Source organism: Helianthus annuus, chromosome 17 (genome assembly GCF_002127325.2).
Source record: "Helianthus annuus cultivar XRQ/B chromosome 17, HanXRQr2.0-SUNRISE, whole genome shotgun sequence".
NCBI lineage: Eukaryota > Viridiplantae > Streptophyta > Magnoliopsida > Asterales > Asteraceae > Helianthus > Helianthus annuus.
The window spans coordinates 180969997-180985874 of record NC_035449.2 but is presented as its reverse complement, the minus strand read 5'-3'; positions in this window follow the sequence as shown (position 1 = coordinate 180985874).

Genomic DNA, 15878 nt, shown 5'->3' with positions numbered 1-15878 from the left:
CATTACAACTACAATTACGAGCGCGACCCATATGTGGTGTCAGCCAGGTATAATGCACGATATCCCGACGGAGCTCATGGGAACATGGGAGCACCGGACTACTCAGCTCATGGGTATCCAGCACCTCCCAGACCTCCAGTTCCGCAACAGGCGCCACAACCACGTTTCTCTCCTCCTGAACAAGAAGAAATACTCCACCGTTTGAGCCGTGTGGAGAGAGAATTCGAGGAAGAACGTAAGAGCCACCGAGGATTCCTCAAGGGCTTAGCAAACCTACTAAAGGGCAAGAAGAAGAAACGTGACCATTAGTCCTTATGTATGTTCTAATGTAATGTTTATTTTAAGAAAAGTCCCTGCGTGGACATTTATCGTACTTCAGTCCCTACGTGGACTTATACTTTAGTCCTTGCATGGACACTTATCTTATATTAGTCCTTGCGTGGACTTGTCTCTTGTTTTAACCTCTATGTAGGTATGTACTATTTAAAAGTCCCGTTTAGGGCGGTGTGTAATCGTATTAAAATTTTGGAATGTTATATTATGAATTTCATTTTATGATTTCTATATATGAAACAAATCAAAACCATTCCTTTTAATTTGATCGGCCAAAATAAAGAATCTTAGAGTGAAACCTAGCCAGGTGTCTTTTAAGATCCGGCCAAGATGGTAAGACCTAATTAAAAGATTCTGATTCCCTGTTAACCTCTCTAAGCATGTTAACAAATCATGGCAGATGTGATCCGTTAAAGTCGCACACGTCATTCTTATACAAGAATCCTTTAAAGGATTCCAAAGCCCAAATTAGTAATATAATAAATCATGGGTTGAATCATCAATAAAGATGATCACTTGTTAAACATCCATTTGTGATGTAGTGCCTAAGGGCCAAATTATCAAACATCCGTTAGTGATGTAGTGCCTACGGGCCATAATTGCTGTCGTAATAAGACAAAAGACAGTGGTGGTTTAAGACTCCCTGTCAGAAGGAGTAAAAGGACTACGGTTCAAACCTTCAGACCTTGATTCTCTGCAATCTCGGCTAATATTATAATAACGTCCCCGTGACTAGGCTTTTATGCCACTAGCAATATTAATTGTAATTAGGATAAGTATGTTCAAATCCTAAATGTAAAGTGAGTAACAAATTAACCAAATATGGTCTTCAATACCATGGTTAATGAATTGCCATAAAAGACAATTCAATGATAAACTCCTAAATAGAATTTTCATTATCTTCTGCAGCAGATACAAGCTACTATGGCGAATCCAAATGGAGGAAGTAGTCATACAAATGAAAATGATTATGATAATGCCCAAATAAATTTAACGGGCGCTCAACTCAAGGCTCTCGTCGACAATGCTGTGCAGGCAGCTCTGGATCGACAATATACAGAGTCCCGAAGCAGAACAGTTTCCAAACCACCATCAAAGCCAAAGACACACTCAAAAACCCACAGCAAACCACTATCCAAACCAAAGAAGGACGACGATAAACACTCGTCCAAGCCCAAGAAAGACGACGACAATCACTCGTCGAATGAAAACAGTGTTCGTCGCGAACGGGAGTATACTGATGCTTCCCGTGCTAGGGGCTGCACGTACAAGTACTTCGTATCTTGTAAACCCCGAGACTTTACGGGGGAGAAGGGTGCTGTCGAATGCATGACATGGTTGGATGAGATGGACACAGTTGTGGACATCAGTGGCTGCGCTGAAAAGGATGTAGTGAAGTTTGTGTCTCAGTCATTTAAGGGCGAGACCCTAGCTTGGTGGAGGGCGCTGGTTCAGGCCTCAGGAAAAGCTGTGCTTTACAGCATGACGTGGGAGGAATTCGTTTCTCTCATCAGGGAGAATTAATGCCCTCAGCATGAGGTAGAGAAGATAGAGTCCGATTTTGTGTCATTGGTGATGACAAATCTGGACTGCCAGGCCTACGTGACGAGCTTCAATACGATGTCTCGCTTGGTTCCTTATCTAGTCACCCCGGAACCAAGGAGGATTGCTCGTTTTATCGGGGGGTTAGAATCCGCGATAAAAGCTAGTGTGAAGGCCTCTCGGCCAACGACCTTCAGGTCCGTGAATGACCTCTCTTTGTCCCTCACGATGGACGCGGTCCGACTGAGATCGCAGAGGAACAAGGAGGCTGAAAAGAGGAAGCGAGAGGATGATACCTCGGAAGGTCAGGAAAGAAACACCGTGGAAATAGTGATGGAAAGAAAGGGGGCGAGTCAAGAAAGGATGGGCAACATTCGGGAGAGAAGCCCAAATGCAAGAACTGCCAGAAATTCCACTTCGGGAAGTGCAGGCTTGGGTCGAACTCACAGTCGCAGTCAAAGACGTATGCTTGTGGACTGTGCAAGTCCAAAGACCACAAAACTGTGGACTGTAAAAAGATCAAGGACGCAACCTGCTACAACTGTAGTGAGAAGGGGCACATCAGGAGCAACTGCCCCAAGCTCGCCAAGAAGACCGAGGAAACCAAAAAGAATAACGCCAGAGTCTTCAAAATGGATGTGAAGGAAGCCCTGCATGACGACAACGTAATAACAGGTAATTTTCTCGTGAATAATATTTTTGCAAGAGTACTGTACGATTCAGGTGCTGATAAATCCTTCATAGACCAAAAATTTTGCAAACTATTGGGTATGCCTGTCAAAACCCTAAATGTAAAATACGAGGTAGAGCTAGCAGACGGCACTGTAGAAACCGTCTCCACTATATTAGATGGATGTATTATATCCATTAAGGACCATTCCTTTCCGCTATCTCTACTTCCCTTTAATCTAGCTGGTTTCGACATCGTTCTGGGCATGGACTGGTTAGCGCACAATCAGGCCCAGATAGTCTGCAATAGAAAACAAATTGTGCTAAAGACCCCGACTGGCAAATCGCTCACCATTCGAGGGGATACGCAGTATGGGTTGCCCGAGAACGTATCTATGCTTAAAGCTTCAAGGTGCTTAAAAAGGGGCTGTGTCATCTATATGGCACAAGTGATTATCGAAGAACCCAAAGCAAGGATAGAAGACATTCCTGTCATTTCGGATTATCCAGAAGTATTCCCTGAAGACCTACCTGGGTTGCCACCAGATAGGCAGGTGGAATTCAGGATAGATATCATTCCTGGAGCAGCTCCCATTGCTAGAGCACCATACAGGCTGGCACCGACTGAAATGAAGGAATTAAGAACCCAACTGGATGAACTATTAACAAAAGGATTCATCAAACCTAGTTCGTCTCCCTGGGGAGCACCTGTCCTGTTTGTAAAGAAAAAGGACGGATCGATGCGTCTGTGCATCGATTATCGTGAACTTAATAAAGTCACGATCAAGAATAGATACCCATTGCCAAGAATCGACGATTTGCTTGACCAATTGCAAGGGGCTAGCTATTTCTCAAAGATCGACTTGAGGTCGGGCTACCATCAGCTGAAGGTCAGAGATGAAGACGTACACAAAACAGCATTTAGGACTCGCTACGGTCACTACGAGTTCCTAGTGATGCCCTTTGGGCTCACAAATGCACCGGCTGCGTTCATGGACCACATGAATCGCGTCTGTAAGCCGTATTTAGACAAATTCGTCATCGTATTCATCGACGACATTCTCATCTATTCCAAGAACGAAGCTGACCATGAGAAACACCTACGATGTATTCTCGGATTGCTACATCGCGAGAAACTCTATGCTAAATTCTCCAAGTGCGAATTCTGGCTAAGAGAAGTCCAATTCCTTGGACACGTCGTAAGCGAGCGTGGTATCCAAGTGGATCCCGCTAAGGTAGAGGCGGTTATGAATTGGCAAGAGCCAAAGACGCCCACAGAGATCCGTAGTTTCCTAGGATTGGCAGGATACTACCGAAGATTCATTGAGAACTTCTCAAGGATTGCTGCGCCCTTAACATCTCCTACCAAGAAGAAGGAAAAGTTTATTTGGGGCCCTAAGCAGCAAGAATCCTTTGACATTTTGAAACAAAGATTGAGCAACGCTCCTGTGTTGACGCTACCGGAAGGTACTGAAGAGTTCGTAGTCTACTGCGACGCGTCACACACTGGCATGGGGTGTGTGCTCATGCAGAAAGGCAAGGTGATTGCCTATGCTTCAAGGCAGTTGAAGGTGCACGAAAAGAATTACACCACCCATGACTTGGAGCTGGGTGCCGTTGTATTCGCACTAAAACTGTGGAGGAATTATCTATATGGAATCAAGTTTGTGGTCTATTCAGATCACAAAAGCCTTCAACATTTGTTCAATCAGAAGGAACTAAACATGAGGCAACGCCGTTGGATGGAGATCTTGAATGATTATGATTGTGAGATCAGGTACCATCCCGGCAAAGCGAATGTCGTCGCTGATGCCTTGAGCCGGAAAGAAAGGATGAAACCCATCCGAATTAATGCTAGGAGGATGGAAGTAAAGAATAACTTGATTGAAAGGGTATTAGCTGCACAGCGAGAGGCTATGTTGGAAGCTAATTATCCTAAAGAAAAGTTGGGAGTAACTGAGGAGCAGTTAACTCTTCACAAGGATGGACTTTTGAGATTGAATGGGCGGATATGGGTTCCTATTTATGGAGGACTACGAGATGTTATCCTCTAGGAAGCCCATAGCTCCAAATATTCTGTCCATCCTGGAGCAGACAAAATGTATCAGGATTTAAAGGCAAACTATTGGTGGATAGGCTTGAAAAAGTCTGTAGCCGCCTATGTAGCCAAATGCTTGACTTGTGCGCAAGTCAAAGCTGAGCATCAAAAGCCATCTGGCTTGCTACAACAGCCTGAACTTCCTGAATGGAAATGGGAGTGTGTAACTATGGATTTTATCACCAAGTTACCAAAAACGAGCAAAGGAAACGACACAATATGGGTTATAGTCGACCGACTGACTAAGTCAGCTCATTTCCTACCCATCAAGGAGACTTACAGCTCCGATACCTTGGCCCAGTTATATGTTGATAAGATTGTCGCCTTACATGGCATACCTGTATCTATTATCTCTGATAGGGATACTAGGTACACGTCACATTTCTGGAAAAGTTTCCAACAATCTTTGGGCACACGTTTGAACTTCAGTACGGCTTACCATCCTCAGACAGACGGTCAGAGTGAGCGTACTATTCAAACATTAGAAGACATGCTGCGAGCATGTGCTATCGATTTAGGAGGTAGTTGGGATAAGAACCTACCCCTAATCGAATTCTCCTACAACAATAGCTACCATACCAGCATAAAGGCTGCGCCTTTCGAGGCATTATACGGTAGGAAGTGTAGATCGCCGGTTTGTTGGGTGGAAGTAGGAGAGGTCCAATTATCGGGACCAGAGATAGTTTTCGAAACAACGGACAAGATTGTCCAGATTCGGGAACGTCTCAAGGCTGCCCGTGATAGGCAGAAAAGTTACGCTGATCCGAAGCGTAAAGATTTTCACTTTGAGGTAGGTGAAAAAGTGTTACTAAAGGTATCACCCTGGAAAGGGGTGATGCGTTTTGGTAAGAAGGGTAAACTGAGCCCGCGATACATAGGACCTTTTGAGGTTATCGAACGGGTCGGGTCAGTTGCCTATAAATTGAACTTACCAGAAGAGCTCAATGGAATTCACAATGTGTTCCACATCTGCAATCTAAAGAAGTGCTTCGCTGACGAATCGTTAGTGATTCCACACACAGATGTGCATATAGATGAGAGCTTGAAGTTTATGGAGAAGCCTTTGTCGATCGAAGACCGACAGGTGAAAAAGCTCCGAAGAAAACATGTGCCGATAGTTAAAGTTAAATGGGATGCCCGTAGAGGTCCCGAATTCACGTGGGAAGTTGAATCCACGATGAAAGAGAAATATCCCTATTTATTTGAGTAAATCTCGGGTCGAGATTTATTTTAAGGGGGTGAGGATATAACACCTCGAATTTTTGTGTCCAATAATGTATTGACACGTGTCTTAAGTTACACGTGGCGTATTATATTCAATAAAGGGCTAATGTTGACAAACCTTGAAAGTATAAAAATTCGAGGGTTATAAATGTCAAACAAGGGTAAATATACTGTATAGTAACCCTAAATGGTGCACGTACCTTCAAACGAATAAATCATGGATCGTACGGAAACGAACGCGGAAGAAAGTGAGAGATTACAAGCTGCGGGAGTTAACTGTGTCAACATGTTTAATTATACCTCTGAGTGACCCTTTGACGTACCCGAGGCTTTGTAACAGTAAAATACACTCACTAGAATATACTATATAAATTCCGCGAAGTTCCGTTTTAAAACGAGAAAGTTATGATCAAATTCGTACGAGAGGGGTTAAAAGCGTCAACACTGAAAGTTAAGGCTTTCCGAATAATTAAACAAAGATAACCGGGGACTTAACAATACGGGTAAATAACACGAGGTCCTTAGTTGTAAATAATCGAGGGCCAAATCGCAAAGTTACCCCTTCAAACCCGAAAGGTCAGGTTAATAATTACGAAAGATTTCGTTATTAATTACCAGATTCTGATCATGATTACAAAAGATTTAAAAATCTGAAAATCTTGACCTCTCGCGGGCCGCGTAAGGTTTTAGAGTAAGTTGAGGCGGGCCGCGAGCCACCTCTTTAATCACGTCTGAATTTAAACTTCAGGCGGCCCGCGTTAAAATGTGCCTAAACTCCCATGCGGGCCGCGTGGGACGCCCAGATGCAGAAAGTTTGGACTTGCATGCCTTTTGAGCTTGTGAAGGATCAAACATGCAATAAGTGAGGCATGGGCACCCTCTACTCGACCCATAGCAACTAGTGACACCTGCCCATCATCCATGATCAGTTGTAGGGTGTGTTGTGATGATCTAAGAGCATTTCTTGCACTATAAATAGACCTTCAATGTTCACAACTTAAACACACCTCAAAAACACTCTTCTGATCATACTTGGAGCTCTCAAAGCTTTCTCTTATCATCCTACCCGTGTTCAAGCTTTTGTAAGTCATTTATATCCTTTGTGGGTTAGTTTTTGCTTAGTATATAGCTAGAAATCAAACCGTCGTAACTACGGTTTGACTTTAAGATAAATCCTTCATGGCTCAGTCTTATGACGAATCAAAGGTAGTTATGTGTTGGTGTTTATGTGGGTAATAAACCTCTAAAAGGGTTCCCTCTGATCACCGCTCTAACTAGTTCAAATGTCGAGTCAAACGCATGCTTAAAAAGTCAACAGAAAGTCGTTTTACAATTTTGTGCGTAAGCTGTAATGTATATGCTATGAAACCTGTTTTGATGATCATAAAACATGATATTAAGTATATAAACTTGTCTACGCTCGTTTGATTCGGCCATTGGCTATATTGACCCGGCTCGGAGCCGAATGTCGCAAAAGTTTGACTTTTGCTTTGACTCCAGTTCTGACCCGTTTTAGTACAATGTAGATATGCCTTAGGACTCTCTTAGGACCAGGTCACATGATGGTATCACCCTCTGTGACCGGATCATTGTTTATTCGAGTCCTTTACGCATTTCCGTTAATTACTTAAAAGTTGACCGTAACGCCCTTTTTAAAATAAAACGAGTATTTCGGACACGTGAAGGGACCATAACCTTGCTTACTAAATTCTAAGCATGTCCCTAAAGTTTCACGCCAATCCGAGGTCTAGAATGGGAGTTATGCTAAATAGCGCGTTTATAAGAAACTTTTGTAATAAACAGCGCAATTAGCATAACGCCTACCTAAACCAAGATTCCGTCACCAAAACTTTTACCCACTGTATTAAAATAATATTTTGGGATTTTTAAAGATTTTTAATTAATTTTAACCTGCTCATAACCTGCGGTTATGGCTACGGTTCGGTAAATACCGAATATGCCCTTTTCGGCCAAAACTTGAGTTCTACAAGGTCTTTTGACCCGATTCCAGTTGCTACTGATTTTAAATAATAAATAAAATATTTTAAACTTATTAAACTGATCGGGAAACTCAGGTTTCCTATAGAACTCAGAAATCCCTTTTGAAAGTCTTTAAAATGACCAGAAAACCCCTACGGGGCGTATAATGAACTAAAACTCGTTACGGGCATTATGGAAGGTATCATACTGATACCACAAGCTTTTAAAGTATATTGACTTAGGAAAACAGTGTAAGACTCCTACGGTTACCCGTTGCGCCTATCGCGCGCACGATTCGGCTTATGTAACTAGTTTACATAAATTAGTCGATACGAGTCAAACCATATCATTTTGACCCCAAAATCCAGAGTGTGAATATTAAACCCATATAAAACAAGTCTCCGAACTTGTTGGGTCAGAATCACATTCCATTCTCGGTTTTCGCCTTTCACGCGATTAAACCGTATCTATCCCTCGAAACTAACCGGTCTAGGCTACGGCTAATATAAAGACCCGTTAGGATTCTAATAGGTTAATTTAAAACCTTCGTTCCAGAATAAGGAGCCCCAGTAAAAGATATCAGTGACTTAATTGATTCAGGAATATACATTGCAAAGGTAAATACTTTTAACTTATTTTCCCTTATACGGGCTTGGGTTACGGTATATAAAATACCGCTTGATTGAGCATCAAATAATTCCATCGTTTAGGTGGTTAATTGAATAGTTTGATCGGCTCATTTAAACAGTCTTGTTACTTAAAAGCCTTTGGGGGGTTAATGACCATGTCCCGGATATCCTTGGCATCATTCGAAGAAATGGCCACGACCTTGACTCTCGGGTGTAGGCGTACACCCGGTATGATGTCGATACTATTAAAAGACGTAGCCGATGGTTTACCCGCCTCGGTTTTACACAAATGTGGTGTGTCTATTGATCTTTAACCCGGCACGATCCGGGCTACTGAACGCAAAGAAGGAACATGTAATTCGTTCACAAGATTATAATATTAAATAATTTTCCCAAGTTAAACAAACATGTTTATGCCTCGTGCATCTAAACCAATTTTCAATCATTTACAAAATGAGTCAGTTGATCGTATTTACCAGTGTAAACTGACGTATTTTCCCAAAAAGATTAAGTGCAGGTACTACACGTAATTGGCTGGCATTAGCTCCATAGCATCATTAAGAAGTCTCGCAAGCTTGATGTCTTACCTGTTGAACGACATTTTATTTTATTTTTGATCCATCCTGTGGATACTATTCAACTACTTGTGATACATTTGGATATTACAGAAAATGGTTGAATTATATCTTTATGCTTCCGCTGTGCATTTATATATTGTGGTTTGACTATATTGTTGCCAACTACGTCACGGTAATCCCCCACCGGGCCCACCGGTGATACACGTGGAAATCGGGGTGTGACAGTTATCATGTATTTCTTTTGAAGTTGTTGTTACTTGAGTTTATGTAATGTTGACAATTGAAAGTTATGAAATGAAATGGGAATTATTTAATTATCATCACAAATAGTGTTATGATGTCTCGAGCAATCTTCACACTTCGTCTCATCCCGATGTTTCCGCCATTGGTTGGGGTGTGACAGATTGGTATCAGAGCCATAACTATAGGGAATTAGGAAAAGTAGGAATGCTTTTACCTAGTCTATAGTTTTAGAGCCTTATTCGTATGTTTTGTTTGAACAACTACATGATACTTTATTTGTTTCTTATTTATGCTCTTTTAAACATGTATGTCACTCATGTGTAATATTTGACATGTTATTCTTATGCATTAATGCTTGTTTTATTATGTGTTAATACTTGTTTTATCATTGTTCGATTCTTTATGTGTTATTCCTGACGTATTTCTCTATGTGTTAATACTTGTTTTATCATTTCATTATTTATGTACTGTTCTTTCTTATGTGTTCATACTTGTTTATGTATTCCTTTGACATACGCTTCCCTCATGCATTTTACCCGATATTTCTAAATCCGAAAACACTCATAATACACAAACGAGACGACTTCACCAAAAGAGGCGTGAAACCCACAATTTGGTGAATGACTCACAATCCTTCTACTTTTCTTTTCTTACACGAAATTTACCACCAAGTTAGGAGTGAAATCCTCACTTTGATGGAGAATTTCAAAATTTCAAATTCTCGTGGACCCTCGTCAACAAGTCGAAATTAAATTTTGACCCGACGAGTACCAACCACATTTAGGGTACAGAATCGTCAAGTTAGGGGTGAAACCCGCACCTTGTCGACTAGTTCCGCTCCTTGATTTTCAAAATCCCGCCAAGTCTCGATTTTTTGATGGATTGGAACATGTAGTAACTGAAAGGGTGAATACCGTTAGCCGAGATATCGGCGAGAGTATTCCACCTATTAGGCCAAAACATGTTTCTCAATTTCAAAAGATCTTTCGACCACTTTGGTTAGTCAATGTTCCGTTTGGAACCGTCCAAGTTTTATTTGAGCTTACGCTTTATTATTTTCGATCTTTTGTCAATTTTGAACAATTTTTTGAGATTTCATTTTTGCGCAACATCATACTCTTACTTTTCATACGATTATACATTATTAGCATGCATGATTTCACGTAATTTTATTTACGCTTTTGTAAACAACGAGCAGAGACATATCATCGAGATGGGAGTGATTTCCTTACCTTGACGATTAACTCCGCTTCTTTTCTCATCTTACAACGACCTCACCAATGGATTTGGGGTGATTCCCTTACCTAGGTGATCGTTACCAACGCTTTCTTTTAATAGACTATGTTATGTAAACACGATCATGTTTATACCTAAATCATTTATCATGTATTTCAAATGCTTCCTTTATTTAAACGTACCTCTTATTCTATAATCTAATTTCACATCACTAGCATACACAAAATTTTAATGTTACCATAAACGTTTGTTCCTCGATTTTCGAAATTTCACGAAATACTACTTGTCAGCCTAGTCGGTTTAATAAATCCGTTGCCCACAAATTAACCAATCAACGTAAACATTGAAATACGCTCCCCTCACACCATTAAACTAGAGATTGTTATTCTCAATTGAGAATCAAATCAACTTTTTTGCACGCACCTATAAAATATTACCAATATTATTCAATCATTTACTAAAATTTCTTTTCAAAACCAATGAAACATTTTTCAACAATCACTAAGTTCATGTACCAAATTCCTTTTTCTAAGGATCAACTTTTTCACAAGAATCTGTAAATTTCAAAATCTTCTAATACAAGGTTACTTAAAACGATGCAAACTTATTAATCTCTGGAACTTTTCAAAAACCTCACTCGATACGTCAGTTGAATTCAAAACACGTGGGCAAGGAAACTTCATAGGAACCAATAATTTTCAACTATATCAATTCTTCAAAAACCATAGTAGCATTTCCATTCCTTTACAAAGTAACTTTTCACGTAACCAATAGATGTATTATACTCTCTTTACATTCACGAACTAAAGTCTATACTTCGTGGCAACTCAATCTATTTTAACTTCACGTTTTGCGCCAACAACTATATATGCATATCATTTTACACGTTTAGTCACAATAATATCACGCGCATCACTCGTTCCTTTTTCTTCCATACTCAAAACTTTTAGTCTTTTACGCGTATAAACTCGTGTATTTCGATTTATACTATAAGCAAAATCATTATTTCCTACATCCATACTTATGTATTTTCTGCCTTCACGTATGTTCACACTTACACACTTATGTTATACTCATGATTCAAAATTCATACGTTTTACGTTCATACACTTACAATTATACATTACGCCGTACGTACATTCATGTTTATGCTACATTCATATTCATGATTCATACATTTTATGTTTTCAAATACACTTATACAACTTTGTTTACACTTATATTCATACACATATATTTGATTCATACTTAAACCTTCATGTTTTACACCTATATTCATGTTTATATCTACGCTCATACATCTCATGTTCACACTCATACTCGTATTCATACTCATACACTTTGTGTTTATACTTATATTCATGTATGTACACATGTTTTATACTCACTTTCATACACGTTGTGCTTATACTTGTGCTCACACTCTTGTCATACGTTTTGTGATTATGCTTACATGCGTATTCATATTTATACTTATACTATGCTTATGATTTTTACTCAAAATTTATACTTTCGCACCTATACGCGAGCAAAACCCGAGGGATTCACTTACGATTGGTCTTATACTATTTGGAACATAAACATGATTATATGTTACATATCTATACACACGCGATCTTATTTTCAGAATTTATGTATACCTTGATTCATACGCAACTAGTACAAGCTATGCGGATCATGCGACGATTGGTATAATCACGGGTGCACACGGGATTATAGTAATGGGCGTATGCGAATCATAGAGTGTACTACTGCGTATGGAAAGACACGGGACGTAACATGACAACGAATACGAGACGGGCGTAATATGGTCAAAAAACGGTGGATATGCCGCTGGTACTTCCTATATGTAAGTGTTTTCACCATGTTACCAAACTTTCGTAAAACGTGCCATGGGAAATTCCGTGTTTTGTAGACTTTTGGACCTAATTCGAACTTTAAACAACTCACAAACGCATTATATCCGATTATCCATGATGAGAATTCATTCTTAACATGCTACTTTTGTCTATCCGATACTTATGATACTCTTATACTCATGATCGTTATTAGATCAATCGTTCACCATATACCCCAATTATTCTCTGCTGTCTCAAACTCCAAAGCCTCAATTTTAAACAATCCTCTTCTGTTTGCCAAAACCCTTTCAAGTCTTCCTTCTGAATAAATTTCGGGACGAAATTTCCTAAACGAGAGGAGACTGTAACGCTCCGCGTTTTCATAACTTTCCATATTTAGAAACCATTGTTCGTATTCCTATTTTTTTGAAACTTTGTATCCTTGTATTCGTCGTTTCGTTATAATTGTCGAAAAACCTTTATCTTTAATCTAATTCGTTACAAAATGGTTATTTATTTATGGTTTAATTAATTAATTTAATTGATTTTACAATTTAAAAAGTTTACTTTTATAATAAATCTAAGCAAGTCTCGTTAGCATTTAAAGTTAGCAAAATAACAAACTAACCTAGTTAGTTTAATTTATAAAGTTTGTTTCCTTTGTAAAACAATGTAACTTAGTTAAATTAAAGGGATTGTGAGTATTTTGCTGAATCTTGAACTTCCAGGGACTAATTGTGCTTATAACTAATACTGTAATGATTTTAAAACAAAAAAAAAACCCTAAACTCTTTTTATTCATTTCAGCCGATCACACACTCAAATCCCTGTCCCATCTCTTCATCTTCTTGAAAATCCTACATCAAAAAGAACCAGCCAACTCTCTCTCCCCTCTCGTTTACACATCCGACGACTGAAGCCGGAATTCCAGCCGAGCTTCGGCGTCCCCGTCTCCTTCTCATACCACCCCTCACCCTCACCTCATACTTCCCCATCCAAACACCCGCACCCTCGGTCTCCGGTGAGCTCTCCGACCATACACAGACACCCCCTTCCTCTGTCCACTCCCCTCTCCGACGACCAAAGATTGGAGCTTCGGCGGCTCGTTCCTTGACAGCGACGAGCACCACAACCACACCACCCCCGATGAGTTCTAACAGCGGCGGGGGACAGAGAGGGCGAAGAAGGAGAGGAACGGAGGAGAGAGAGAGAGAAAGCACAGCCGGCGGCGGACACAAGCGGCGGCGACGGTGATTTCGTTCGGAGCACGAGCAGCTCAGATTCGTTCTTCGGGTCTTCTCGGATAACCTTTGGATGATACAGGTTAGTTTGGTTTAACACTTTGATTTCGGCTCACCTTGTTTCGGGTTTTAATCTCGACTCAGAGATGGGTAAACCAGCCTAACGCAGTCGACGGTTCGGTCCGGGTCGTGGCAGATTCGGGTTCGGGATCCGGGTCCCGTTCAGTCAACAAAGTCAGCTTTGGTTCGGGTTGAGTTGGTTCAGTTTCGGGCGGTTCGTTTCGGGTCAGTTTCAGTTCGGTCAACAATAGTCAATTGGTCAGATCCGGTCGACTAACGGAACAACGGTCACACTTGTTCGGTTCAGATTCGATGTTCGGTAAAATTTAACGACCAGATCTTTTTTTTAGTATTTTGATTATATATTGTTATAACTAATGAAGCTCGACCGATACACTTGACTTTTAATGATATTTTAACTTTTGTCGTGAATCTTATATATATTGAGTTATTATTGTTGAATTTTAGCAAAAACATTGACGACTTGTATCGTCGGGATCATTCAAAACAGAGGAAACTCTGCCCGTTTTTCGTAAAATTCCGTAGAACAAAACGTGGAAATTTATAAAACGCAACCTATCAAATTCGACTACTTTTTATAAAATAGATATAAATGTGTGGTTATTTTTATTTTTGGACAATATTCAACAATACTTTTGAGAGAATTAATTTTAAAATATTACTTAAACTACATAAAATATATACGTATATATTTATAGATATATACATATATATCAACTAGATATACTCTAAATTTCCAATTCAAATCCTTTGTCGTAATCCCGTTTACTCATGCGCCACCGTTTGCCCGTATAGGGTGACATCGGTGTTCCATCATCCTAACCTCACGCTCATCGACACTAGGATAATCGGAAGACTTAGCAATTATGTGAGTATACTCGTATTCCCCCTTTTACTTTTATCACTTTTGGGGTGTAACATGTTTTATCTATCAACAAACTTACACATGAACATTTTGCTTAAACACATGAACATTCCTATAACATGCTTGTATACGTGATGGCTTGATACTTTAAACTTGGGTGAAACTTATGTGTTGAATTTATCATTAACTTCGTACGAGCCAAACCGTGACATATGTAGCGCTATAGGATTAACAACCCGCCCTTTATCATCGGTAATGTCATGAGCATATTGCGTTTCCTTGGTTTGATATGTTAGACACATGCCATATTTAAATGTTTATCTTGAATCACATGCTTGCTATGAGGAATTGTTTAAAACTTATCTTTTGTTATGTACGTACCAAACTTGTATACTCGCCTTTGCTTTTGCATTGAACTGTATTTTAAACATGTTACAGGTTGATGATGACGATGCTATGAAAAGAAGTAGCGTTGATGCCTAGATACACATATAGACGTTTAGGTTTAATATGTCGTATCAATTTTGCTTATGTTTTCATGTATTTCTTTTGAAGTTGTTGTTACTTGAGTTTATGTAATGTTGACAATTGAAAGTTATGAAATGAAATGGGAATTATTTAATTATCGTCACAAATAGTGTTATGATGTCTCGAGCAATCTTCACACTTCATCTCATCCCGATGTTTCCGCCATTGGTTGGGGTATGACATAGCAACACGTTGAAACTGCATGGCCTGCTCTTTGTCTTCTGCCTGATAGTGAATCTTGTTTATGAATAGACATTCGATATCCTTCGCAGAGCAGTTCACTAACCACATCGGGTCATACACATGCATCTCTCTTAATTCACTCCCTGCTCGATAAGTAATGACGGCCTCAGTCGAAATGCAACTATATACCCAGCCCAAAAATCCTTTATAGAAATCCTGCTCCATTGGTGGCACTGGATAGTCTTCATTGTCTTCGGCTTTTCACATTAAGTACCGTTTCTTCAATCCCTGTTTCCGGATTTACCCTCCGCACTCTCTTAGGGTAATGAGGCTTCCAGTGACGAAACTCTTTCAACGATTCAAACTTGATATACCCCCACATCGGAATATCATTCTTTCGTACCGAATAATCTAAAGTTCTTACTTTATACAGCTCTTCCACATCCCACCAGGGTAGTGACATCACATCATATAAGTATTCAAAGTACTGCACCCCACATTCTCTCCTGATTGCGTAAGCATTCACTTGAGGTAAGAAACCCCAGCTAATGATGTCACCGAGAGACACACTTCGATCATGTTGATAGTACTTCAACGGTCTTTTAAACTT